Here is a 27,781-nt window from a genome sequence, read left to right on the forward strand (position 1 = left end):
CGAAAGGAAAATGCACTTAGCTTGTGGTTTGAAATAGCACCTTCTATGACCATTCGACGGGGACCACCGTTTCACCCGGAAAAACCTGGCTTCATCAGGAACAAAGTGCTTTGACAATGTGAATCACAAATCTGAAACAGACAAAGTATCTTTAAAATGCCTGCCAATGTGCAAAAAACTTTAGTGAAAACACCTCTAAAAGGTCATCCCATAGACAGGCATACTTATGCTGGAGACGTTAGTGTTAAAATGGCGCCTCAGCGTTCACGTCGAGTCAGCTGTTAGATATACTTGCGTGAGAATGACGTGAAAGGTATCAGAAAAAGTTGAACCAATCAATGGAGCTGTTAAGCCCATTGGGTGCTAGCGTGTCCAATTCAAATATCCATCTCGCCTCCCTCCTGGCCAGTTTAAGTTTTCGATCGCCACCTCTTTTAGGTGGTGCAATCCAATCGATGACAGAGCATTGTAGATCCTCGAATTTGTGTTTCTGAGCAATACAATGTTCCACAATAGGTTCTTTTATTGCAGACCTGCGGATGTTTGATCTGTGCTCCAAAATCCTGACTTTCAAAGGTCTCGTAGTCATACCTATGTATGTTTTATTACAGGGACAACTTAATGAGTATACCACATGGTCAGTGGAGCAATTTGAAAAGTGTGTCAGCTTGTGTTTTTAGTATGCGGGTTGACAAATTGTTTGATCTGTTTTGTGATGTTACAAATTTGGCAATGACCACATTTAAAATGACCTGTTGTTTTTACTTTGTTGGTATGTAGTTGAATATCAGCAGGGCTGATCGTTTCTTTGATATTACTAGATCTAGCAAATGCTATGCGAAGGTGGGTGTTTTTGAATGTTTGTGTGGATTTCATAATACCCACCTATTGCGAATCATGTTAGCAAGAAAGGGGCCATGCTCATTGTATTGCATAACCATGGTAAGTATGTTATCTTCAGTTTTATGTTTCATAGGCTTAGACAACAGTAGCTGTCTATCGTTGTATTTTGCTCTCCGGTATGCATGTTTTAAAACGGACTTTGAATAGCCTCTGTCTGAAAGATTTGTCATCAAGTCTTTGGCTTGTAAGGTGGCTGAATCTGAGCATATGCGTCTCAACCTTAACATCTGCGAGAAAGGGAGACTGTTCTTGAGGTGTAGAGGGTGACAGCTGGAGTTGTGCAAAAACGTGTTTCTGTCCGTGGTTTTTTGAATACTTTGGTGGAAAAACAGTCAGATGTGTTATGCACTTCTACATCTAGGTAGTGAATGTGTTCAGCCGAGTGTAGTTCAGTGAACTGAATATCTTGGTTGCAACTATTGAGCCAGTTCAGGAATCTTTGAAGGTTGTTGTTGTGCCTGCCCAGATCATAAAGATGTCATCTATATATCTCCACCAATGTAAAATAATTTCTTTAAATGGAGAATTTGCAATCCATATTGATTCAAATTGTGACATGTACAGATTGGCTATCGAAGGGGCGAAGGTTGCTCCCATGGCTACTCCACTGGTTTGAAGATATAACTTGTCAAGGAACATGAAATAATTTTCTTTCATTGCTGTTCTAGCTAGCGTGATAAGAAAATCGGTAGGTATTTGATGTGGTCTTGGTCTGCTGTCTAGTACTAGTCTAATTGTATCTAAGGCTTCCTCCTGCGGGATAGACGTGTATAAAGAGCATACGTCTAAAGTGACCATTATGATCTTTTGTGGTCAATGTTTACATCTTGTAATTTTTGAAGAAAATGAGTAGAATCCCTGATGTATGAGGGAATTTTTAGTACTTCAGCGCTCAAAAAGGAGTCGACGAAAATGGACAATGGTTCAAGGACAGAATTTTGCCAGATAGTATGGTCTGCCGGGGGGATCCGACAGACTTTTATGTACTTTGGGTAAGAAGTACATAACGGGATAGTTGGAGAATGTTACATAAGAACTTGTTGTCTTTGGAAGTAATATAGCCTTCTTCAACCGCTTTTGTGGTTGTCCTGTTTATAAAGGACTGCAGTCGGCTAGTTGGATTAAGCAAAAGTTTTTTATATGATTTAGTATCATTTAACTGCCTTAGTGCCTCCTTAATATAATCACCTGCGGTTGAGGACAACAATTCCACCGCCCTTGTCAGCCTTTTTAATAATGATATCATTGTCATTTTTAAGAGTGCAAGGGCTTCTTTTTCTACTCTGGCTGGTATTAAAGTGTTTGAAGTGCAGGGGACTATTCTTCTTTTGAAATAATCCAGATCTTGGAGAATCATTGCTTTGAAAGTTTGTAATGCTGGAATTTGTGGTACTGGCGGGTCTCCAAATGCTTTTAGGCTTGATAATAGTTTTATCAGACATGTTGTCACCTGGCCATAAAAAATAATTTGAGTTCCAACTTCCTAATGAATTTCTCTAGATCAGTGTGGAATTTGAAATTATTAAAGTGAGTGGATGGTACATAAGAGAATCCTTTAAGGAGAATAGACTCCTCTGCGGGAGATAAAGTTCCTGTTTGACAGATTAATAACTGTGGAATTCACTTTTGTGACCGTGTCCATGGTTTGTTCCGTTGTCCTGTGTATCCCCTTCTGCTTCCCTCCCTCTTCGTTTTCCTAAAAAAGATTGTTGTCTATCACTGTCACCAGAGTCTCCACTACTACCGGATGATGAAGAATTGAAAGTTGCGATTCGCTTTTTGTAAACAGAAGATTGTACGTCTTCCGTCTGCATCCAAGGGTATACGTTATTGTGTGGAATAATCTTTTTCGTCTCTAATTAGTTTTTTGAGCTTTGACTTTTTGATGTTTTCGCGAAATTTGTCTATATTTTCCTTCAAAATAGAGTGTTGTTTGTCAAATTCTACTGTCGCAATGGTGTTCTTAAGTTTTGGACAGCTCGGTGTCTAATTCCTCTTTCTGAACATTCAGACCTAGTTTGGCTCTTCTCAATAATGAGTAACATTAATCAAGCGAACAGTTGTTAAGTAGTCTATTCCACTTGTCTACAAAATTAGGGTCATCAGTGAATACACTTGTGGAGCTTGTTAAAGCGTAAACCCCTAGGGATTTGTTCGTTCTTGCAATATTCGATTAGCAGACCACAATTTAGTTCTATCTTTACAATGTCTTTTATATTTCAAAGTAATTTCACTCCACCCACTGTCCGTGGGACTGGAGTGAGTACTCGTAGCGAAATCTGAGGGAAAGCTGAGTAAATTCTTGAATTGGTCATTGGACAAACTAAATCCTGAGTTCCATGGGTTTTGTGACATAGCTGCCTACTCCCAAAAGAAAATCACATATAACTGATGCAGCCTGGCTGGATTGAAAAAGTAACCTAATACAAAATAGCAAAAATCCAGCCAATATTCATGTGTTGGTGCGATGTTTAATGGGTAAAAAGAGGAGAAAAAGCCCTCAGAAACCTTTGGTGAAATACCAGCGGTTTAGTGCGAGGGTTATGCAGGTTTTTATAGTATAACTCACGCAACAGTTCTATCATAGGGCAGAAAAAACTCCAATTTACACGGACCTGTACTTAAGTCTCAAAAATTTTTCAATATTCTTCTCAGACCGTTATGTGAGTCTAAGGGTTTTGATACACAATGCAAGCAACTTTTAAAGCAGTCTTTTTTTGTGCAAAATTTTCAATATTCTTCCCAGATCATTACACTGGTCTAAAGGGTTTTAACACACAATGCAAGCAACTATAAAGCAGTCTTTCTGTGTGCGAAAGGAAAATGCACTTAGCTTGTGGTTTGAAATAGCACTCTTCTATGACCATTCGACGGGGACCACCGTTTCACCCGGAAAAAACCTGGCTTCATCAGAACAAAGTGCTTTGGCAATGTTGAATCACAAATCTGAAACAGACAAAGTATCTTTAAAATGCCTGCCAATGTGCAAAAAAACTTTAGTGAAAACACCTCTAAAAGGTCATCCCATAGACAGGCATACTTATGCTGGAGACGTTAATGTTAAAATGGCGCCTCAGCGTTCACGTCGAGTCAGCTGTTAGATATACTTGCGTGAGAATGACGTGAAAGGTATCAGAAAAAGTTGAACCAATCAATGGAGCTGTTAAGCCCATTGGGTGCTAGCGTGTCCAATTCAAATATCCATCTCGCCTCCCTCCTGCCAGATTAAGTTTCGATCGCCACCTCTTTAGGTGGTGCAATCCAATCGATGACAGAGCATTGTAGATCCTCGAATTTGTGTTTCTGAGCAATACAATGTTCCACAATAGGTTCTTTTATTGCAGACCTGCGGATGTTTGATCTGTGCTCCAAAATCCTGACTTTCAAAGGTCTCGTAGTCATACCTATGTATGTTTTATTACAGGGACAACTTAATGAGTATACCACATGGTCAGTGGAGCAATTTGAAAAGTGTGTCAGCTTGTGTGTTTTTTTAGTATGCGGGTTGACAAATTGTTTGATCTGTTTTGTGATGTTACAAATTTGGCATGACCACATTTAAAATGACCTGTTGTTTTTACTTTGTTAGTATGTAGTTGAATATCAGCAGGGCTGATCGTTTCTTTGATATTACTAGATCTAGCAAATGCTATGCGAAGGTGGGTGTTTTTGAATGTTTGTGTGGATTTCATAATATCCCACCTATTGCGAATCATGTTAGCAAGAAAGGGGCCATGCTCATTGTATTGCATAACCATGGTAAGTATGTTATCTTCAGTTTATGTTTCATAGGCTTAGACAACAGTAGCTGTCTATCGTTGTATTTTGCTCTCCGGTATGCATGTTTTAAAACGGACTTTGAATAGCCTCTGTCTGAAAGATTTGTCATCAAGTCTTTGGCTTGTGCTTTAAAGGTGGCTGAATCTGAGCATATGCGTCTCAACCTTAACATCTGCGAGAAAGGGAGACTGTTCTTGAGGTGTAGAGGGTGACAGCTGGAGTTGTGCAAAAACGTGTTTCTGTCCGTGGTTTTTTTGAATACTTTGGTGGAAAAACAGTCAGATGTGTTATGCACTTCTACATCTAGGTAGTGAATGTGTTCAGCCGAGTGTAGTTCAGTGAACTGAATATCTTGGTTGCAACTATTGAGCCAGTTCAGGAATCTTTGAAGGTCTGTTGTTGTGCCTGCCCAGATCATAAAGATGTCATCTATATATCTCCACCAATGTAAATAATTTCTTTAAATGGAGAATTTGCAATCCATATTGATTCAAATTGTGACATGTACAGATTGGCTATCGAAGGGGCGAAGGTTGCTCCCATGGCTACTCCACTGGTTTGAAGATATAACTTGTCAAGGAACATGAAATAATTTTCTTTCATTGCTGTTCTAGCTAGCGTGATAAGAAAATCGGTAGGTATTTGATGTGGTCTTGGTCTGCTGTCTAGTACTAGTCTAATTGTATCTAAGGCTTCCTCCTGCGGGATAGACGTGTATAAAGAGCATACGTCTAAAGTGACCATTATGATCTTTTTGTGGTCAATGTTTGCATCTTGTAATTTTTGAAGAAAATGAGTAGAATCCCTGATGTATGAGGGAATTTTTAGTACTTCAGCGCTCAAAAAGGAGTCGACGAAAATGGACAATGGTTCAAGGACAGAATTTTTGCCAGAGTATTGGTCTGCCGGGGGGATCCGACAGACTTTTATGTACTTTGGGTAAGAAGTACATAACGGGGATAGTTGGAGAATTTTACATAAGAACTTTTTGTCTTTGGAAGTAATATAGCCTTCTTCAACCGCTTTTGTGGTTGTCCTGTTTATAAAGGACTGCAGTCGGCTAGTTGGATTAAGCAAAAGTTTTTTATATGATTTAGTATCATTTAACTGCCTTAGTGCCTCCTTAATATAATCACTGCGGTTGAGGACAACAATTCCACCGCCCTTGTCAGCCTTTTTAATAATGATATCATTGTCATTTTTAAGAGTGCAAAGGGCTTCTTTTTTCTACTCTGGTGGTATTAAAGTGTTTGAAGTGCAGGGGACTATTCTTCTTTTTGAAATAATCCAGATCTTGGAGAATCATTGCTTTGAAAGTTTGTAATGCTGGAATTTGTGGTACTGGCGGTCTCCAAATGCTTTTAGGCTTGATAATAGTTTTATCAGACATGTTGTCACGGCCATAAAAAAATAATTTGAGTTCCAACTTCCTAATGAATTTCTCTAGATCAGTGTGGAATTTGAAATTATTAAAGTGAGTGGATGGTACATAAGAGAATCCTTTAAGGAGAATAGACTCCTCTGCGGGAGATAAAGTTCTGTTTGACAGATTAATAACTGTGGAATTCACTTTTGTGACCGTGTCCATGGTTTGTTCCGTTGTCCTGTGTATCCCCTTCTGCTTCCCCTCCCTCTTCGTTTTCCTAAAAAAGATTGTTGTCTATCACTGTCACCAGAGTCTCCACTACTACCGGATGATGAAGCATTGAAAGTTGCGATTCGCTTTTTGTAACAGAAGATTGTACGTCTTCCGTCTGCATCCAAGGGTATACGTTATTGGTGGAATAATCTTTTTCGTCTCTAATTAGTTTTTTGAGCTTTGACTTTTTGATGTTTCGCGAAATTTGTCTATATTTTCCTTCAAAATAGAGTGTTGTTTGTCAAATTCTACTGTCGCAATGGTGTTCTTAAGTTTGGACAGCTCGGTGTCTAATTCCTCTTTCTGAACATTCAGACTAGTTTGGCTCTTCTCAATAATGAGTAACATTATTTTCTTTAAGGGGAAAAGTTATGAATAAGGTCTACTGTTAAGATGGGTTATTTTAGCACAGGTTCCATTTTATGCAATGAGGCCTCGTTACTAATAACTCAGGTTAACAATAAAATAGCCCATCTTAACTGTAGCCCACATTGATAACTCCCCCCCTCCTAAATAGAATATGCATGTGAGGGGTTTTAAAACATCTATGATTGAGTGTGTAGATGGACCTGGAACAGTGAGCAGGTATGTGGCTGCTTTTATTTTTTGCTAAATATTTTATTCTGAATATTTATCACTCTGTCTTTTTTATTTTTAGATCCCTTTTGGAAAAATGTGTCTGAGTGAATGTGGTGTCCTTGATTTCATAATGCTGAAAAAGTTCTGATTCAGGGCGGAACTAACAGCTGAGGTCAGATTTTCTGAGGACTTAGTTCACCAGATTGCTTTTATTATTTTAGATACATTTTTTAAATGTTTGCTTATTTATTTATCGTTAGGATTTATGTTGCTACTTTTTTGAAGAAATGCACCCAAGGTGGTGTGCACTAAGAATGACTTGGACACAGGCAATAAAGACTAAATTCTCTTGGCACCAAGCACTATTCCATAAATGGCATTCAAAGTTAGGCATAAGTATCCTGGTGATTGAAAGTAAAATAACATATACATCATAATCATCAAGTTAATTAATAGGTAACCAGTGAAGCTCCCTAAGTAACAGGCGAGCACTTTCCCATCTACTTTTTCCCATAAGAATTCTACTTGCTGTGTTGTGGACAATCTGCAGTTGTTTTAATAATCTACCCTTAATCCCTAGATATAACATTTTGCATAGTCCAACAAGCTCATTAAAACACATAACCACCATCTGTAAATGCCCAAAACTCCAAGAAAATGGGCAAATCCTCTGGATATCATCTGCATATATGTCATAATTCTGAACAATGACCATCGTGTCTTACTGTAAAAGTCCAGTCCTCCAAAAAGAGCCCAACCACTTTAGGACTGTCCCTCTCAAGCCAATTGCTGAACACCTATTCAACAAGATAGATGGTTCAGGGTGTGTCAAAAGCTCACACACCAGACAGATCTAATGAAATCAAAAGAACCGGTACATTTCTTCCGAAACACACATAAATATGGTCCATCATCACCACCAATAAGGTCCCTGTTCCATTGCCTTTTTGTAAGCCCCCCCCCCCCCCCCCCCCCAGAGCCACATCTAGATAGCTATGAACCTCCATAAAAGTATCTAACTGAATACACCACAAAAGCAAGAGTGGAGCACACAATCCACTGGTGGAACCAGTGAGACCTTTTCCCCCCAGTGTAAACAATCTCTATGAGGCAACCCAACACAGTTGTGTTTCGGCATGAACAGTGCCTGCGTCAGGGGTCAAATGACATCTCACTGTGTTAGCAATGCAATTCAAATTGCTGCGGTTAAACCACAAAGTTTAATCTGTGGTTCAGTCAATGGACACTGGATTTGTTACCTGGTGCTCATTATTCATCCACATTATTAGCACAGTGAAGACCAATAGGAGAGAAGCAAGGGAAGCCAGGCAGAGGAAGAGCAGACCCAGGTGGGTGGAAGCAAAGCAATGAAGGAGCCTGCAGCTACAGAAAAACCACACACACATGGCTCAGGCAGTGCCAGTCAAGTATGCGTGACGACGGGACCCTGCGCAGCCCAAGGATGCCTCTTGCGTTGAGGTAGGGGACATGACATATCACAAGTGTAAAAAACCAATCTTGCAAAACATATCTGTAAAGATACTGAAACTACAAGGGTAAAATGCTTGTTGTATTGCCAAGCTGATATAAAATAATTATAAAACACCTTCAAATCCAAATTGCTATTCAGACCATGTGGAGCTACCACATTTAGTTCAATAATAATTCTCTGTTCTTCCTTCAGAAGTATATCATTAACATCTCTTCTCCTCCAAGTTGTTTTGATCATTTTAATCATGCACAATTTTAGACCTTTGAAAAGATGATTATGCTCACAACAATGTTGTACCTCAGTGAGAACTTTCCTTTTCAAACAGCTTTTGTGCTCCAAGAGTCTAGTTATTATTTTTCTCTTAGGTTTCCCTCATAAAGCTGTGGGGCACATGATGATATACACAATGTGTCAATTTAATCTTCTTTTTGGATACTGGATGTTCAAAAATGGTAATAGAGTTTTAGAAGTTACAAACTGAACACACCCCACATGGAGAATGACCCAAATCTAAGAGTGTTTGTCGATGATATTCAGGCAGAGTGGAAGGGACCAATTATGATTGCTAAGGGTGTTTTTTTAAGGATATTGTTATTTTATTTGTGATGTTTGTTATTAAAACTATGGAGCACATTTTCAAATGAGAAAAACATTCAAAAAGTGGCATAAAGCAGCATTTGGATGTTTTGCTTGCCAAAGCATTCAAATCGCTATTTTCGAGATTCATTTTCTAAATGTTTTTCAATGCGGTTCTTCCGCAGTGCATTCAGATCATAAGAGGGCATGTTAAGGACAGGATCTGGATGTTCCTAACACTTGGATGTTTTTCTGCCATAATGGAACAAAACAAAAACGTCCAAGACTAAAACTAAGATGTTTTGAGCTAGACCTGTTTTAATAATGACTAAGCCATAAAAAGTGCCCTAAATGACCAGATGACCACTACAGGAATAAAGGAATGATCCCCTCCCACCCCCCAAAGATGCAAAAGAAACAGTACATACCAGCCTCTATGACAGCTTCAGATGTTATGCCCAGTCCTTTAGAGCAGCATACAGGTTCCTGGAGTAGCCTAGTGGTCGGTGTAGTGCACTGTAGAAAAAGGAACCCAGGCCAATATCTCACTCTAAGTTCATAAGTACATAAGTATTGCCATACTGGGAAAGACCAAAGGTCCATCGAGCCCAGCATCCTGCTTCCAACAGTGGCCAATCCAGGTCACAGATACCAGACAAGATCCCAAAAATTTAGAAAACATTTTATACTGCTTATCCCAGAAATAGTGGATTTTCCCCAAGTCCATTTAATAACGGTCAATGGACTTTTCCTTTAAGAAGCCGTCTAAACCTTTTTAAAACTCCGCTAAGCTAACCGCCTTTACCACATTCTCAGGCAACGAATTCCAGAGTTTAATTACATGTTGAGTAAAGAAAAGTTTTCTCCGATTCGTTTTAAATTTACCACATTGTAGCTTCATCGCATGCCGCCTAGTCCTAGTATTTTTGGAAAGCGTGAACAGACGCTTCACATCTACCCGTTCAGCTCCACTCTAACTGTTACACTTGTGGTGGAAAATATCAGCCCGACAAAACCCTCCAAAAACCTACTGTACCCACATATAGTTGACATCTGCAGCCATAAGGGCTATTGTAGTGATGTATAGTTGGGTACAGTAGTGGGTTTTGGAGGGCTCACCATACAATATAAGGGGGTAATGATGAGATGTGTACCTGGGACCTTTTATGTGAAGTATACTGCAGTGGCCCCTAGGGTGCCCCACTGCTTTGCTGGGATTTCTGTATGGCTCCTCCCACATCCCAATAGATTGATTTTGTGTATTTTTGTACTTAGACTTTGTTTTTCTTTCGTAAATGGTCCAAAAACATAGATGCACTGAGTATAGCAACATCTAGCAAATGGCCATTTTCAAAACAAAAGATAAACATTTTGCTGTTTTGAAAAGTGGTGTCTGGGGATAAAGTATGTCCATTTGAAGATAAATCTAAGGTTCTAGAGGTGGTCCTTGATTCATGGTTAACCTTTGAACCACAAGTAAACTTGCTTTGCAAAAAAAGCAATGTTTACGTTGAATCAGTTGAGATTGGTAAGGTTGTTCTTTGATCAATCAGCTTTTAGGCTATTAGTTCAGATGCTAGTATTGACACGACTTGATTATGTTCTCTATTCAGGTCTTTGTGTGAAACTTCTTACGAAGTTTCAGCTTACTCAAGACACCTCCGACTGATTTTTAGGCTTAAAAAATTTGATAGTATTTCTATCTACATGACTAAATTGCATTGGCTTCTGGTTCACAAGAGAATATTGTTTAAATCTGTTTGTATGAGTTTTCTGGCTGTTTATGGCCTTACATCAGAACTTGTGACCGATTTAATCTGTGCAGCTGTCCCTAGATCTTCTTCCCAGTTAAAGTTTTTGAAGGTTCTTCGTCATCTAAGTATTAGAGGGGTGAGATTTTCCAGGAATGGCTGGCTCTTTCTTTTCCTCCTTTGCAGTTTCCAAATGGAATCTGTTGCCTTTGGACATCAGATTAGAGTCAAGTCATTATTATTATTTTTTTTTTTTTTTGTAAAAAGCTTGACTCTTTTATTTGATAATAACTATTTTTATTTTAAGTTTTTAAGAAGATTTTATGAGGTATTGTTGGAAACTTAAGTTAATTCTGTGATGTTGTATTCTTGTGCCATTATTGTGACTGCATGGTATTGATATATTCACCACTTGAATTTTGAATGTTTTGAGCAAAATGTCTAAAGTCAAATTTAAATGTCATATCGAAAATGCCCCTCCATGTATATTTTGTTATGAACCACCTAGAATTGGAGATAGTACAGGATATAAGCATTTTTAAATTAATAAATAAACATTTATGTTATCTAAAAGCAAGAATAGTTATAATTAAGTCCATTCACTTAGCATTGACAAAAAAAAAAAAGAATCATACAGGGTCCTTCAATGAACTTTGTGCAATTTATCACACTTGTATAACCTTGTCTCCTGGGAGCATGTGGAGGAGTGAACGTCTTAGGAACAGTGTCTCCGGAAACAACTGTGAACAATGGAGTTGAGCTTGCTACAATCAGGCTCGTGACTGATAAGTTATTCTAGGTGGATTTTCATAAGGCCTTTTTGTCATGACCGTGGGTTATCTGCTGGACTGAGATACCTGGTTGGTGATTGGTCTATGTGTCACCTGACCGAGAGCAGGGCCAAGGATGGGGGATGAGAGGGAAATCAGAAGCTCAGAGAGAAGGAAGAGGAAGATTGCTTAGTGTATGGTTCTCTCTCAGAGGAATTAGAGATCTGTTGGCCTAAACACCAGTGAACTGAATTCCTTGTGATAAAAGCGGACAAGGTCAGTTCAGTTGCAGCTCCATGGCTTCCCCAAACACTGTGTAACTGGTGTACAGAGCAAAGACCTTGGACTTTATTCCTGAACAGGGATAGACTCACAGTTACTCTGCTGGAGTCTAAAGGGAGGAATCCAATTCTTCACTGGAAGTCTGGAACCTACGGACTGCAAAGGGTGGGAGAAGCAGGATTTTCTTTCCTATAGTTCAGGGGTAGCTAGTTTATGGTGGTTGCCTGTAACTTATTGGTTATAACTGGACCTGTGGTCTTTAGCCTAATTTTGCTGCTAAATATGTAATCTTCTCAGGATATATTATAGGCGGGTAATTCTCATAATCTTCTCAGGAATCAGTATTTTTGTGTAATCCTCAGTAAATTGGGCACAGTATATTTTGGTAGTGTACAGAGTTTTGTAACTTGCTTTGCATTTTACCATATTGTTATTTTTCTATCTATAAATAAATAAATAATATATTTCCATTTTGGCATTATTCCTGATGCAGCCTGTTGGCAGAGCTTAGCACCACATAAAAGGTACTTTCAGATATTCGTTAGCAAACAAATCCAGAATGATTACTGCATAAGTGATTTTCTGTTGCCCACCTAAGTGCCTGTACAGGTTTTATTACTTTATATTCTATACTAGTGCATTTTCTTAAAATCAACCTGGAGTACATCACCATCCATCTATTATTGCCTGAGGAGGTTGCCAGTCAAGCCATAGATTTGTAGAAACTATAACCTAGCTGGCACTAAGGACTAGATTCTGTATATGGTGCATGAAAAATCATCGCCAAAAATATTTCCATCTAGGCATATTCTATAATCCGTGCCTAGATTTAGGCGCGATTTATAGACTACATCTAGCCGGTTTACAGAATATGCCTAGTGGCCATGCCTGCGTCTAAGTCTAGGCGTGTCTATTTACGCCAAGTAAATCTTGGTATAAATACCGGCACCTAAGTTAGGCGCAGAGCAGGTGTGTTTTATAACCGTGTGTGTAGATTTTCAGAATGCCCATGGTCCACCCATTCCACACCCATAGCCATGCCCCCTTTTTGGCAGCGTGCATTAGAATGTATGCACACCACTTTACAGAATACGCCTAGCAAGTTGTGTGAACAAATTTTAATTGATGCCAATTAGTATCAATAATTGCTTAAGTGGCAATTATTGGTGCTGATTGGCTTGTTAAATAATTAAATTGTATGTGCAAATCCAGAATACTAGCAAAATGGCCTTATGTAGCGTGGCTGTTATTTGCTTATGTTATTGGAGGAAAAAGCCTCTGGAATCCCGGTTCAGAACATGTAATCTGTTTTGTCGGGATGGAATCTTCATCGGCTGAAAAAACCTCCATCAATATCATGTAAGCATATAACTTGTAATTCACAAAATGACTATGTCAAACAGACAATGTCTAACACTTGTCTTAGTGTCGTAATGTTGCAGTATGGTTACACTCCGTTCTACTCTGACGGGGTCCCGTTTCGCCATTCTAGGCTTTATCAAGGAAATGGCCTTGTACTGCAATGTATGGTCTGTAAATTATATAAAAGTTGTCCAAATCCAGAATACAACTGTATTTGCGTGCATAATTTTGGTCATGCTATATAGAATCTGGGGGTATATATGTACTTCATTACAGGGCTGTGTGACATCTTCATTTGCAAGCTACCAATGAAGACATTCCTGCAAAGTCCTTTCTGCCATCACTTTGAGGTCCTTTTACTAAGGTGCACCAAAAAATGGTCTGCGCTGGTATAGATGCATGTATTGAACGCACGCAGATCCATTTTTCAGAGCACCTGCAAAAAAAGGCCTTTTTTTGGTGGGTCGAAAATGGACGTGCGGCAAAATAAAAATTGGTGCGCGTCCATTTTTGGGCCTGAGACCTTAACACCACACATTGACCTAGTGGTAAGGTCTCATGCGCTAACCGGGTGGTAATGGTCTATGCGCATACAATACTGATTACTGCCCAGTTAGTGCTGCGCGCCGTAAAATTTCCGTCACACTTAGTGGATGGGCATAAAAAATGAAATGACCACCCAGGCCACATGGTAGCCAGGCGATAGTTAAACATTGATGCACGTAGGATGTATGTACGCACCTACGTAGCTTAGTAAATGGGCCTCTTTATTCTTGTATAAGATACTACAAGCTATTGTATTTGTATAACTACCAGATTGGCGCTAGCCTTTTCGGTTTATTGTAAGCCACATTGAACCTGCAAACATGTGGGAAAATGTGGGGTATAAATGTGATAAATAAATAAATATGATGGTAAGTTCTATGAAACAGCTCAGAAAATAGTGAAAATATGCACAAGTCCTTAAATGTGAGGTAAGGATTTTTAATTGACCTATTTGTTGTTTATGCAACTCTGCCATTCAGCCCAGAGTAGATTGGATTGATCGTATTTATATTCATTATTAAAAAAAAAAAGTCTTCCACAAAATTACAGAAGAAAGCCAACTTGCTTTAAACAATAGCAATGGTTGGAAAGCTTGAAGATGCCTCTGCTATTTTGGCAGTTACTAGAGAGATGATAATTATTTATGATTATGGAGCAGACTAGTCCTCCTCCCTCTTGATTATTTCATAAACTGCTGTTTTCCGAGAGGTAAACATCATGATTCACAATGTTTGCACATTGTTTACTTACAATGTTTGTATGTGTGTCTTTCAGAAATCATAATGTGAAAAATACAACACCATGTTGGGGTGAGGGCAGGGCTGGCTTAACCATTAAACAAATTAGGAGTGCACACTAGGGCAGCAGCATCTGAGAGGCAGCAGAGCAGCTGTATTTGAGGCAAAACAATAGGTTCCAAGAATCACACAAATGCAAGGAAGCATCAGAATGTAGTTTTACTCGTGAAAAGGAGGGGGGTAATTTTCTGATAGTCTAATCAACTGGGTAAATGGCATTTGGAAAATGGTTTTTATGTATTCGGATAATGAAGACAAAGCATAATGTCCATGTTGTGCAGGATTGTTTTCGGAAGATCAATCCCTCACCTGCACTAGTGCTTGTTAGTTTCTGAGCATGTTAGGTATCTCGTTTTGGTTACTGTACAGAGGTGATTTTTTTTATTTATTTATTTATTTATTTTGTATGCTCACATTACTTGCATTGTACTGTAGTAATTGTTTCCTGTTAGCTACATTGAACCCAAAATTATTTGGGATAATGTGGGATATAAATGTCTCAAATAAGAAAAATGGGGTAATCGTGATTGTTGAGTTTAATAATCAGAATCTCAGGAGAAAGTAGAAACTTCTCAGATAATTAAAGGGGGGGAGGAGCAAAATTTAAGGGTTGCCTAAAGTGCCTAATACCCTTGCACCAGCCCAGGTTGAGGTACAGGGGTCCTGTGATATTTAATGTGAAATTAGGAAAGCAATTTATTTATGGGCCTTTTTACTAAGCAAAGTAACAAAAATACAATGGGAACAAAAGGGTCCGCTCGCTTTGATAATCTTCCAACAACAAAAAATAGCGGATCAAATCATAAAGAATGCAAAAAATGAATTGATCGTGAATGGAGGACAGGACCTCAGACAGGTGACAAAATAATCTTGATCTTATATAATAAGATTACATACATACAATGCCACCATATTCTAATCATAGGTCACTACCAACCTCCTTCCACAGAGTTCGCATAAGTTAAATATACAATGCAAAAAAGCAGCCAAAATACAGAGCAAGGCTACTTAGCTTTGTTGTAGCTTCGTTATGGCTTAAACTAAGGGCCTCCCCAACGGTCCCGTTTCGCCGGGTCAAGCTTCATCAGGGGAAGGACGCCCAATTGCACGCCATTGCTCGATTACTGGCTCAATCCCGGTATGCCGAAAATCCAGCAGCTCACAAGGAAACTCCTTTTTACTAAGCTGCATTAAGCGCTAGCACGCACTTTGAGGGTCTTTTAGAAAGTGTGCTAGCATTTTTAGCTCATGGTAAGAATCAGCTGGTGGTAAACGCTGAGACACCCATTATATTCCTATGGGTGTCTCAGCGGTTACCGCCAGCTGAATTTTACCCGCAAGCTAAAAAGCTAGTGTGGCTTTGTAAAAGGCCCTCTTAAAGTGGGGAAAAAAGGCTTAGGTAATTTACCTGTCAGCATATGCTAATTGCTGGCTATTTATTTGTTGTTGTTTTTATTGGAGGAGGTGTCATGGGTGGGGATAGGTGTGGAAGGTTGTCCAGCTAACGTAATCACAGTAGCTTATACTGGATAACGCAGACTTAATATGGGAGCACTTTGCACCTCCTAAGTAGAAGGTGGTAAGTGCTCTGTGAGGGAATCTATAGGACGTGGCTACTTCCCCTTAAGGACACTCTCTCACAGAATCAGAACTACCTTAAAACTCATAGTCCCATGGTGGAAGTGGCAAGGGAGGAGAGGAGCCAGAAGGGCATGGTCCAGGAAGTATAAAAGCTGAGCGCACAGCTTGGTTAAGGAGGTCCAGATGAAAGCAGCGAAGGCCCCCTGCATATGCCTCCACCCTGTGTCTGTGAACTGCAACCACGACAGCCAGGTAGGCCGTTTAATTTGAGACCTTGAAGAACAGTATTCTTGACCCAGCCAGAGGCAGGTTAGTGAATGTTGTTGACAAGAGACCATAGTGCATGCCGTGGCCTGTAGGAACAGGACCATGGGAGGACTTTGTTTCATAGGACTGGACAATGCAGGTCTTTTTCTGCCGTCATCTACTATGTTACTATGTTAATTCTCTCTTGCCTGTGATGCTAACAGAACCCCTCATACCTGGCACTGTTAATGAAGGATTGTTTTCTAGGCCCCTGAACCTGCTATGTGGCTCCATATTGTATGGGTTGTAGATTCCGCCCTCGCCCACATTACTGCATGCTCCTACAATAATATTTTTGCAGGTCTCACATACTAATGGAAAAATTAGAATGGGATCTACAAAAAGAAAAGAAAAAAGCCGCATTTTTTGGACTGCATTGATGGACTCTAATAGCGCATGGGAAAGTCTCTCATTAAAATGTGCTAAGCTTATTTCTTACTGTATTTTAGTAAAAAGGCCCCTTAGAGTTTACAGAACTGAATTTTGTGTTGCAGTTTTCTTTTCTTTATCTTCATCCTTTCTTTATTAATTAGGAATATCCTTGCTTTAACATATGTAAGGAACGGGCTGCCAGGGGACTTCAAGAGTTGGCTCAGGTAGTGAATGGTGAGGGAAAGGTTTGTTCATTTTAGGAACTGCAGCAGCATTTTGTATCCTAAGGATTTCTTTGCCTTCTTGCATGCCCAAAATTACGTTCAGATCCTGAGGGCAGGGGACATATTGGAGGGGCTGAAATTAGAGCTGGAACATTTTTTTTTTAACTGGACAATGTAGAAAAGTTTAATTTCAGTTTTGTGCAGCTGGAGCTGGGAGTGGACTTTCAGAGTAGGCCCAAAAATGGGGAGTTGGAAATTCAGATGACATCCTCTCAGCAGATGTAATGGTTTGTCCCATATATAGCAGATCATGGGTAACAGGTTAAGGGTAGACTAGTAAAATTAGGCTTCTGATTTTAGTTTTTAACTGATAAACACCAATAAACCCAATGCAAAATTATTAAAATAGGAGTTTATTAGATAAACACTGGAAAAATACCCCTTCCCCTAGTAGTACCCTCTCACCCCTATACAGTAATACAGTAAAACACAGCAGGCAGAGACCAGTAAGGTCCATCTAATTTGCCCAGTAAGTGGGCTAGGGTTGCATCTACCACTTTGTGCAGGTTACACCCCTCTATTCCTTTCTTTATTTATTAGGATTTATTTATCATCTTTTTGAAGGAATTCACTCAAGGAGGTGTACAGCAAGAATAAGTCAAACATAAGCAATAGACAATTATAGCAGTAAAAATATTCAAACAACAATATAAAGTATGGCATAGCATACTACTTACAATGTCAACACAATACACTTATTGTAACAGGCATCAGGACCCTATTCATAGACTGTCTAGGGTATAAGCAAAGATGGAAGATATAGATAGGTAAGATAGAGTAACAGGAGTAAGAAAATAAAGGACTAGTTAAAGAAAGTTGTTAATGAGGTCAGAAAAGTGCTTGAATATTATCTTGGCTAGAGTAGGAGTAGATAAACATGTCCTGCTATAATACGTGCTGTCGGTGTCATATACTTCTTCTGTTAAAGGCCTGGTTGAAGAGTCAAGTTTTCACCTGCTTCCTGAAGTACAGATAGACTTGTGTTAAGTAAAGCCTTTCAGGGAGTTCATTCCAGAGCGTGGGGGCTACTCCGGAGACACCACCACAAAAGTCATTGCTTGAAATGTCAAATAAGGTTTCAATTTCCAAATCTACCGTAACTTCCCATATATAGGTTTCACTTTATTTTGAGTAAGTGTAGGAGAAATCCAGATTTCTCATAGTCTTTTGACTAGACAATATCTTGATTCCATCCACACACAGCCCTAGTTCGTCTGCATAGGTGTGTGGCCTGAATTAGTACTGGAGGGGTGCTTTCACTCCACTACTTGCAGAGATGAGGGGATTAGAACTACACATAATACATGTTCCACAGCTCATTCTTGATATTGCAGACTGCAAGGTGGAGTTGGTAAAACATGTGCATTTTATAAAACAAATTAAGACTGATTCTTCATGAGACAAAAACTGTAGGCCCAAGCAAAGCCAAAATAAATAAATAAATAATACACAGTTTCACACAGAACCACTAACAAAGCCACACTGCCACCTAGAGGTCATTGGTTTACACAGTTTTAGACAGAACCATTGCCGCAAACCGAAATGGGGATGCTGAAGCAGAATGATTTACACCTTCTTACTACTCTAAGTTGATAGGGTCCTGATGCCAGGTGCATACTGGGATAGTGAGGGTCCAATGGATCCCTTACCCTACAATTGCTAGTGATAATATTCCTGATGAAGAAGTTGCATATCACATTCAGACAGCATCCAAAACATTTGGAAGACTATTGTAACATCTTTGGCATCGCTATAACAAAAAAAAAAAAAATGACATGTTCTTAAAGTTCCTTAAAAGTCTCATGTCAGTAAAACTCCACATTACACGGGATCTATGTGTCTGGGGAGTGGTGACTGAGCTCAGGCCAGTGGATCCAGGGCTATGGCTCAGGACCTAAAAGGCTGCTGCTCTTGGGAGTTGGGGCTAAATCATACCCACTGCATCTACCCAGAAATTCCAGGTTGGAGGTCCAGCATGGAGTCCCAAAGCAGCGTGGGATTTGTAGTGCTTAATCCTGCCCATTGAAATCAGTGCTGCAAGTTCCATAATGCACCAGGATGGTGTGGTCAGAAATCTAGGGCTATCCCAAAATCTCCAGCCTGGAACTAGGTCATTTGGCATCTCTGCTGCCTACTAGTACTTTTCATGTTTTCTGTGTAGAATGCCTGTGTTGGAATAAACAACAGCTTCTGTGGCAGTACTCAGTGAATTAAATGTGGTCCTGAAGATTTTCAATATGCTGTATGCAGATGAAATCCATGGCAATTTAGAGGGGAATATATGCCTAGTAAGTACAAAAGTATAGGTATAAATGCAACCCCATCCACAGGAACATCTTCCCTATTTGTGCTTAAATGTGTGTACTGGCACTCCACTCATGTTAATGTGCAGAAATTCATTTGAAAATTGTTTCTTTAATTCGTAATTCTATCAGAGTAATTTTATAAATCTCTTTTAGTGTATCACTGTTAACTTCGAGTTCTATGCGGATTATAATTTGAAGAAACTGGACAGTCACCAGGAACGTAAAATAACAATAATAGAAAATAATCATTTTGAGCTTAACTAAGAGGAATATTTTCAAAGCACTTAGACAAAGTTATGTGGAGGGGCATTGTAGATATGACGTCTAAATAGCACCAGAGATGTCTATCGCAAAATGGCCAAAGTGAGAGGGCTACAATCAAAAAAATATATAAACGTTTCTCGAGATTTGAAAATATGACACACATACATATTGAAATAATACATCTCCAAAGAGCAGCAAAAAAACATCTCTGCTGTTCGAAAATACATAACACAAAACGTAACACTGTGAAAATCCACAGCAGCATCAAGACGTTAGTGTCTAGATGTTCCCGCTACATGCAACGTGTCTATATATAGCACTGCACATGGAGGAATGTCCTTCAGAGTACCTAGCCATGTCACTTCGCAGAGCCCAACTACTCTGTGACCGAGACTGACTCTCTGGTGCTCCTGTGCCTTAGACATATTTTTAAAAGGAACCACCACCTGCCCCCAAGTGCTGTCTCCATGAGGACAAGGAGAGGCATCCTGAGAAGGTAAGTCTGCAACAGTGTCCCCCAGGATCACAGGTCTCTTGTGCAAGCGTCATACATAAGCAGGGTCACATGTACTGAGGTCCCCTAGTTGTTGCTAGACATGTACATGTTTGAGAGAAGAAAGTAAAAAAAAAAACCAAAAACATAGTGCTGAAATCACTATGTACAGAATATGTCCTTACAAGTCAGTCTGGGTACCCCCTTCCATGATGTATGGTACGCAACAATGAGAGGCGCCATGGCCACCTCAGCAAACACAGCACCTGTGCTGATGTAATGCATACCCATCCCCTCAGCCTACCCCTAATCTCTCTGGTGCTATGTGTCCAAGCCTATGTGAGGAGCAGTGCACAAGATGGTAGTCAAATCAATAATGTATGTGATGCCAAGGAGGCCTAGCACCTCAACTCTCTCTCCATCAATTGTGTTTTGCAGGCACTTTGGACTCCACTGTGACCTTGAGTTGCTCTGGTGCTGGTACTGGCACATCCGCCGAGAGAACCCAGGCCTGATCTGGCACACATGGGAGCGTGGCTCAGGGCACAACATAAGCACCACACACATATGTCCCCTATACCCCCATCAGGCCTCTGGTTGCAGTTACCTCCCTACAGCGTAGCTCAGACCCCCATATCTCTGGTAATGTGGCAGCCAAACCTCAAGCTATGAGATGACATGGAAAGGAATGGGGGAGGGAGGAAGCATATGGGTCCCCATCCTCCAGCCACCACATTCCTTTACCCAGTTGTTCACATCTTGACCCATTCCTGGCCAATAGTAGTCTTTCCGCAAGTTTTTTTAGTATGATCTCTTCTGCTGGATGCCCAGCATAATTGTGCTTTGCCTGAAACACCTCTCTTCTCATGGTTCTCGGCACAACGAATTGTTTCACTTTCAAGCTGTCCCTGGGATTTGTGATCCAACGATACCACAGTCCATGCTCACAATGTAATCTGGCCCGTTGGTGCCATAACTTCTTTTGTCTGAAAGACCAAACTGGTGTGTTCAGTTTCAAACGATCCAACACAAATCTGATCTCTGGGTCTTTCTGTTGTTGCTCTTTAAGTTCTGTTATTCCCATGTTCAGCACTAAACACTTATATTTAACTTTTTGAATCTTTTCCTCTTTGCTGCTTGGCCACAAACAGTTTTTCACCTCTACTGCTTTAATCATTAGGAAATCCGGCTCTGAATCTTCTCCTTCTGCTTCTAAATTCTGAGGCTGCCTGGTCAAAGCGTCAGCTACTCAATTAGTTTTACCCGGCTTGTAACAGATCTCAAAATCTAATTCTGCTAATTGGGCGAGCCACCGTTGCTCTGTGGCATGAATATTGGCAGTCTCCAAATATCGCAACGGGTTATAGTCTGTTCATATTAGAAACTTCTTGTATATCAGGAAGTCTCTAAATTTCTCAGTCGCAGCCCACTTGAGCGCTAATAATTCTAATTTAAAGATGCTGTAGTTCTTGTCATTTCACTCTGACTTATGTAGGCCTCTACTGACATAGGCTATTACTTTTTTTGTGCCCTCTTGAACCTGGCTGAGAACTGCACCCAGGCCAAGATGACTAGCATCGGTCGTTAAGATGAATGGCTGATCAAGCGTAGGGTAAGCTAACACTGGTGCCGTAATCAAACTCTGTTTTAGTTGGTCAAAAGTCTCCTGACATTCTGACATCCACTGAACTGGCACATTCTTTGCCTGCTGCTTGTTTTTTTCCCATCAATCTGTGAAGTGGCATAGCGATTTTTGATAAGGAAGGAACAAATTTTCAGTAATAACTGGCCATTTCCAAAAACTGTCATACTTCAATAGTAGTAGTTGGTACTTTCTGATCTGTTATTGCCACAATTTTCTCATTGTCAACAGCAACTCCCTCTGCTGACACGATGTATCGCAAATATTTGATTCTCTTTGCGGCAAAGTACATTTCTTAGGCTTAAGCTTTAAACCACACTCAGCCAAGTGGATGAACACTTTGTCCAACCTGTCCAAGTGGCTTTCAAAGTCTCTGGAGAATATGAGAATATCATCTAAGTAAGGCAGGAGCATTTCAAAAACATAATCACTAAAGACTCCTTCTATTAAGCATTGAAATGTAGCAGGGGCATTACTCAACCCAAACGGCATTCTAGTCCATTGGTATAAACCAAATGGAGTGGCTACAGCTGTTTTCTCTTTGTCTCTTTCATCCATTGCTACTTGGAAATATCCTGATGTCAGGTCCAATGACATCAGGATATTGCATTTGTACCCCACATTTTCCCACCTATTTGCAGGCTCAATGTGGTTCACACAATACCGCAAAGGTGTTCGCCAGTTGGTTGATAACAAATACAAGGTTGTGTTGTGGTCAAATGAGGTAGGTGCGGGTCAGGCACCGTAATGGTTGAAGGAAATGAAGATTGTATATTGTCCAGTACGATCATTGGTTGTGCTGTGTTGCTGGGAGTGGGGATTTACGTTGGATCGGTGGGGTAAGCCTTTTTGAAGAGGGTGGTTTTTAATGCATTTAATGCTTCGTCGATGCATGAGAGCGAGTAGGCATCTTTTATAGTTATGCTGTTTAACTTCCTGTAGTCTATGCAGAACCTGATTGACCCATCCTTCTTTTGTATTATCACTGCGGGTGAAGACCAGGAACTCATACTACTTTCCAAAATCCCTTGAGGCACCAAATCTTGAACATGTCTTTTGAATTCCTCATACACATGAGTTGATACCCTTCTGTATGCCTGCTTAATAGGCAGATGTGTACCCGTATTCACTGTATGTCGTATTAAGTTCATATATCCAATATCACTTTCATTTTTAGAGAAGACATGCCGATGTTTACTCAGCAGTCTCTTCAAATTCTCACTCTGTTCTGTAGTTAGCTCTGACCAATTTGCATTCACAGCTAAATTTTCCAAGAATCATTCAGCTTCTGAGCTCTCCTTCATTGATTCAGCTTGTCATTTCCTTACCACCACTGTGTTTCCTTCAAGCTGACACTGCATAGGTGAGGGTGCTAAAATCTCGCTAGGCTGATATACCTGAGCAATCCACATCCTTTGTGGCAGACGGATCTTTTGCTGTCCTGCGTTTAATACTGAGACTACCACTTTATCTTGTTCAGGTTTGACCAAAGTGTTGGCTGTGCAAACCCCGGCAGGTAGTATGGCTGATTCGGTTCCTGCCACAACCACCGGTGCCTTTGTGCAACTGCGCAGCTCCATTCTGTAAGACCGCTCACTCACGTCATACTTACGAAACGCCCCCTCTGGGAATGTTCAGTTTTAGACATTCTGGTATTTTGGAATGTTTTTTTTTCTTTTTGTTTGTTCTCACTTTGGATGTGAGAAAAAAGTATATCTGCTTTTTAAGCCACGTTTTGGGCATTTTTTTCTTTCGAAAATGAGTATAATAGTAACCTATGGAACTTTGTAAGTCTAAGTACTTTGAAAATGAGCCCCTAAATAACCTTAATATAATATGTAGCATCAAGGACTAGTAAACAACAATAGTTATAAGCAATGTAGTGCCTCTCCCCAGAAATATAATTCTGTAACGTTCAGACATATTTCCCAAATAAATGTGTCTAAAGATTGCTTCTGAATCGCACATAGTTTGCTATATGCAATTGTTTATATGTGGAAATGATCTGTTATAAAACTGCTCACATTATTGAAAAAATAAGGAAGGAGATGGAGTTCAAAACAACAGAAACATCAAAATACCTCACACCAAGATAAAAACATGTAAGAGGAAAAAAACATTTAATAAACACTAGGAGGAAGCCTAGGGCCCTGTTTACTAAGCCACGCTAGCATTTTTAACACGAGCTAAAATTAGCACATGCTAAACACTAGAGTCGTCCATATGTTCCTATGGGCAAATCAGCATGTAGCACGTGCTAATCATGAGTACGTGCTAAAAATGCTAACACACCCTTAGCACTGCTTAGTAAACAGACCCCCTAGTTTGGTGAGAGCAGCAGTGTAGGCTGAGCTCTCTGACTTTTTGATATTTCTGGCTCCTGTTTCTTGTACACCGCAAGTTCTTGAGGCAGTTATCGAAACGTTGGCCACCGTTGGACAGATGCGGTGGTTTAAGAGCTGAAGCTAAGTATTTATACTTTCTTTCAAAGACTTTTGAATGGAGCTTCTTTATAATATTGATAATAAAAACACAGGAGGTTTTTTTTATGCAATGATTGAAATTCAGAGCCCTTAAAGACTATTAACATAGTAACATAGTAGATGACAGCAGAAAAAGACCTGCACGGTCTATCCAGTCTGCCCAACAAGATAAGCTCATATGTGCTACTTTTTGTGTATACCTTACCTTGATTTGTACCTGTCCTTTTCAGGGCACAGACTGTGTAAGTCTGCCCAGCACTGTCCCCGCCTCCCACCACCGGCTCTGGCACAGACCGTATAAGTCTGCCCAGCACTATCCCCGCCTCCGGCTCTGCCACCCAATCTCGGCTAAGCTCCTTAATACTATTGTGTATTAAGGTGGCCTGGGTCTGCTGAGGCTTTTTATTCCTAGTGTTTATTCAATCGTTTTTCCTCTTATGTGTTTTTAACTTGGTGTGAGGTATATTGATGTTTCTCTTACAAAATTGTGCACAGGTACACACACAAAACAAATAGGCACAGCATAAGATAACATATATTTTTACCCAATCTGTGTATAGGAATGCCTGGTGCATAGTCTCTCACATCAAACCAGGGATCAAATAGTCACAAAATATGTGCATGAAAAAATGTGTGTGAAAGAAGGAGATGCTGTCAGAAAACTGTCTCACCCATACGCCGTTTTTAAATTTATAACCGATTACTTGGGTGGATTGTTTTATCTTTCATAGGGAAACTCCAACTTAATAAATTTAACAAAGGTGCTCAATAGTGTCCTTCACACAAAGTAAATCCAAAACCTTTGAAAGTATAAATGTACTTATCAGCTGTCAAACTTGCTGTGTCAGGATGGGGGTCAGTGTCTCCATAAACTGCATATAACTCCAGATCTACATGTTGCTCCCCTTCACACACCCAACGCCATAGGTTTCATCTTGGCGACTTCCTACAAAAGCTGCAGAAAGCAAACTTAAATGAAGCTGCAAACATTGACATGAACTCGGGAAGTGTGAGAGCATTTGTACATTACAGGATTCATTAGAGGAGCCTATTTCTATAGGCAAATAGTTGCCTTTATAAATGGTGCCTTTTTGGGCTTTTCACTTGGCATCTTTTTATAAATTTAGTTGCCATATGCTTATATTTTTGTAGTCAAAATATTTACATCATGTATTTTAAATGTTGTGATCCACCTTGAACTTCACAGAAAAAAATGAAAAATTAATGAAAGTTACTCTAAGTAAATAAATATTAGCTCAGTGGAAAGCATGGGAATCTCTTTCCTTCCTTAACTGATTCTCTATTGTGTGGGAAAGGCAGGAAATGGATGCCTTGATGACTAAATTGAATAAAAATGATGCATATGCTACTCTGATCTGGTTCCTATTTACAGATCCTTTCTTAAACAAGAGATCTTTTGTTTAACCAGGAAGTTCTCTCATGTTCCTTTTTTTTTCACCAGCTTGGTTGAAGCCAGGCTGGGAGGCTGGAATCTGATGACATGAGCCTTTATTTATACTATTCAGAGATCCCCCCCCCCCAATTATATATGCCCCTTAGTCATCATGGCAACAATGATTTTGATCTGGAGGGCCACTTAGCCTTGCTTCCTTAGGGGGGTCTTTTACTAAAGATTAGCTCGAATTATCTGCAGCAGGTTCCCCTTTAGTAAAAGACCCCCTTAGAGCCTTGTAACCACAGTCTTTGATTCCAACTATCTAGTCATCACTCCTGTACAATAACCACAGCTCCCTCCACTGGGGGTTGTGAACATGACCTTTGGAGCAACCTCAATCCCAGCCAAATCAGGAATCAAGCACAGAACTTTCCACATGGTAATCATTGGGTTATTTGATTTTTCTAAAATGATTTATATTTACTCTTAACAAAGTTCCAGGGTAGATTATAAAACAACATATGAAATAATATAAACATGAAGGTAAAATAATGTAGACAAAAATATATACTGGTCAATATTCAGTCAGTGGTGGTCAGCATTTTTTTTTAAGTGCTGATGCCATTGGTTAAATTAGACCCAGATATTCAGTGCCATGCCATGTCCAGACACTGGCATTGAATATCTGGACAGGGCCATGTATGCGCTGGCTGCCAAACTCTTAGGCCAGGTTCTTGCTGAATTTTGGCCAGGACTTGCATAAGGTGATTTGTCTAGTCCTCAATCCTCATCCCCAGTTCTGATCCTCCTCCCCACTCAGGACCACCCCCCCCCCCCTTCATTCTTTTCCTATCCTCTCCATTCAGGAACTCCCAATTTGATCCCCTATCTACTCATGAACTCCATGGGTCCCCCCTCCAGGAACTTTCCATATCCGTTCCCCCAACTCAGAATCCTTTCAATGCTCCTCCCTCTCACCCTGATTCCCCTCTTCCCCCCTGAGAACCCTCGGGGCCATCTGTGGTGGTCTAGCAGGAGAGGGCAGGAGTGGCCTTTTTATGAAAGACTGACCCCCTAGAAAAAGAAGCACATATATGGAAAGATGATACCTAGTGTTAATACCACAAGACTAGGGATTTATGTTATTTATTTATTTATTTGTTACATTTGTATCCCACATTTCCCCACCTATTTGCAGGCTCAATGTGGCTTACATAGTACAGTAAAGGCGTTCGCCTAGTCCAGTAGAGAAACAAGTACAAGGTGATGTTGTGGTCGGATAAAGGTACATGTGTTTCGGGTACAGTGGGGATCGAAGGGAAGAAGGTTATATAGTGATCATTATAAGCTTTGGTTTGCTGTGTTGCAGAGTGTAGGCATTTATGTTGGATCAGTGGGATATGCCTTTTTGAACAGGTTGGTTTTTAGTGATTTCCTGAAGTTTAGGTGATCGTAGGTTGTTTTCACAGCTTTTGGCAATGCATTCCATAGTTGTGTACTTATATAGGAGAAGCTGGATGCATAGGTTGTTTTGTATTTGAGTCCTTTGTAGTTTGGGTAGTGGAGGTTTAGGTATGTGCGAGATGATCCGGTTATGTTCCTGTTTGGCAGGTCAATGAGGTTTGTCATGTATCCTGGGGCTTCGCCATAGATAATTTTGTGGACCAGGGTGCAGATTTTGAAGGAGATTTGTTCTTTGATTGGAAGCCAGTGTAGTTTTTCTCGGAGGGGTTTGGCACTTTCAAATCTAGTTTTGCCAAATATCAGCCTGGCTGCTTTATTTTGAGCGATCTGGAGTTTCTTTGTGAGTTGTTCTTTACATCCTGCATAGATTCCATTGCAATAGTCTGCATGGCTTAGTACCATTGATTGTAACAGGTTATGAAATATTTCCCGCAGGAAGAAAGGTTTTACATGTTTAAGTTTCCACATTGAGTGGAACATTTTCTTTGTTGTGGAGTTCACTTGGCTCTCGAGTGTGAGGTTGCGGTCGATTGTAACGCCGATTATTTTCTGGCTATCTGAGATAGGGAGGGTGTCGGTTGGGGTGTTTATGGTTGTGGGTTTGTACGTATTGTGTCGAGATGAGAGGATGAGGCAATGTGTTTTTTCAGTGTTTAGTTTCAGTTGAAAAGAATTAGCCCAGGAGTCCATGGTGTTCAAACCGAGAATGATTT

The sequence above is a fragment of the Microcaecilia unicolor genome, chromosome 7 (genome assembly GCF_901765095.1).
Source record: "Microcaecilia unicolor chromosome 7, aMicUni1.1, whole genome shotgun sequence".
NCBI lineage: Eukaryota > Metazoa > Chordata > Amphibia > Gymnophiona > Siphonopidae > Microcaecilia > Microcaecilia unicolor.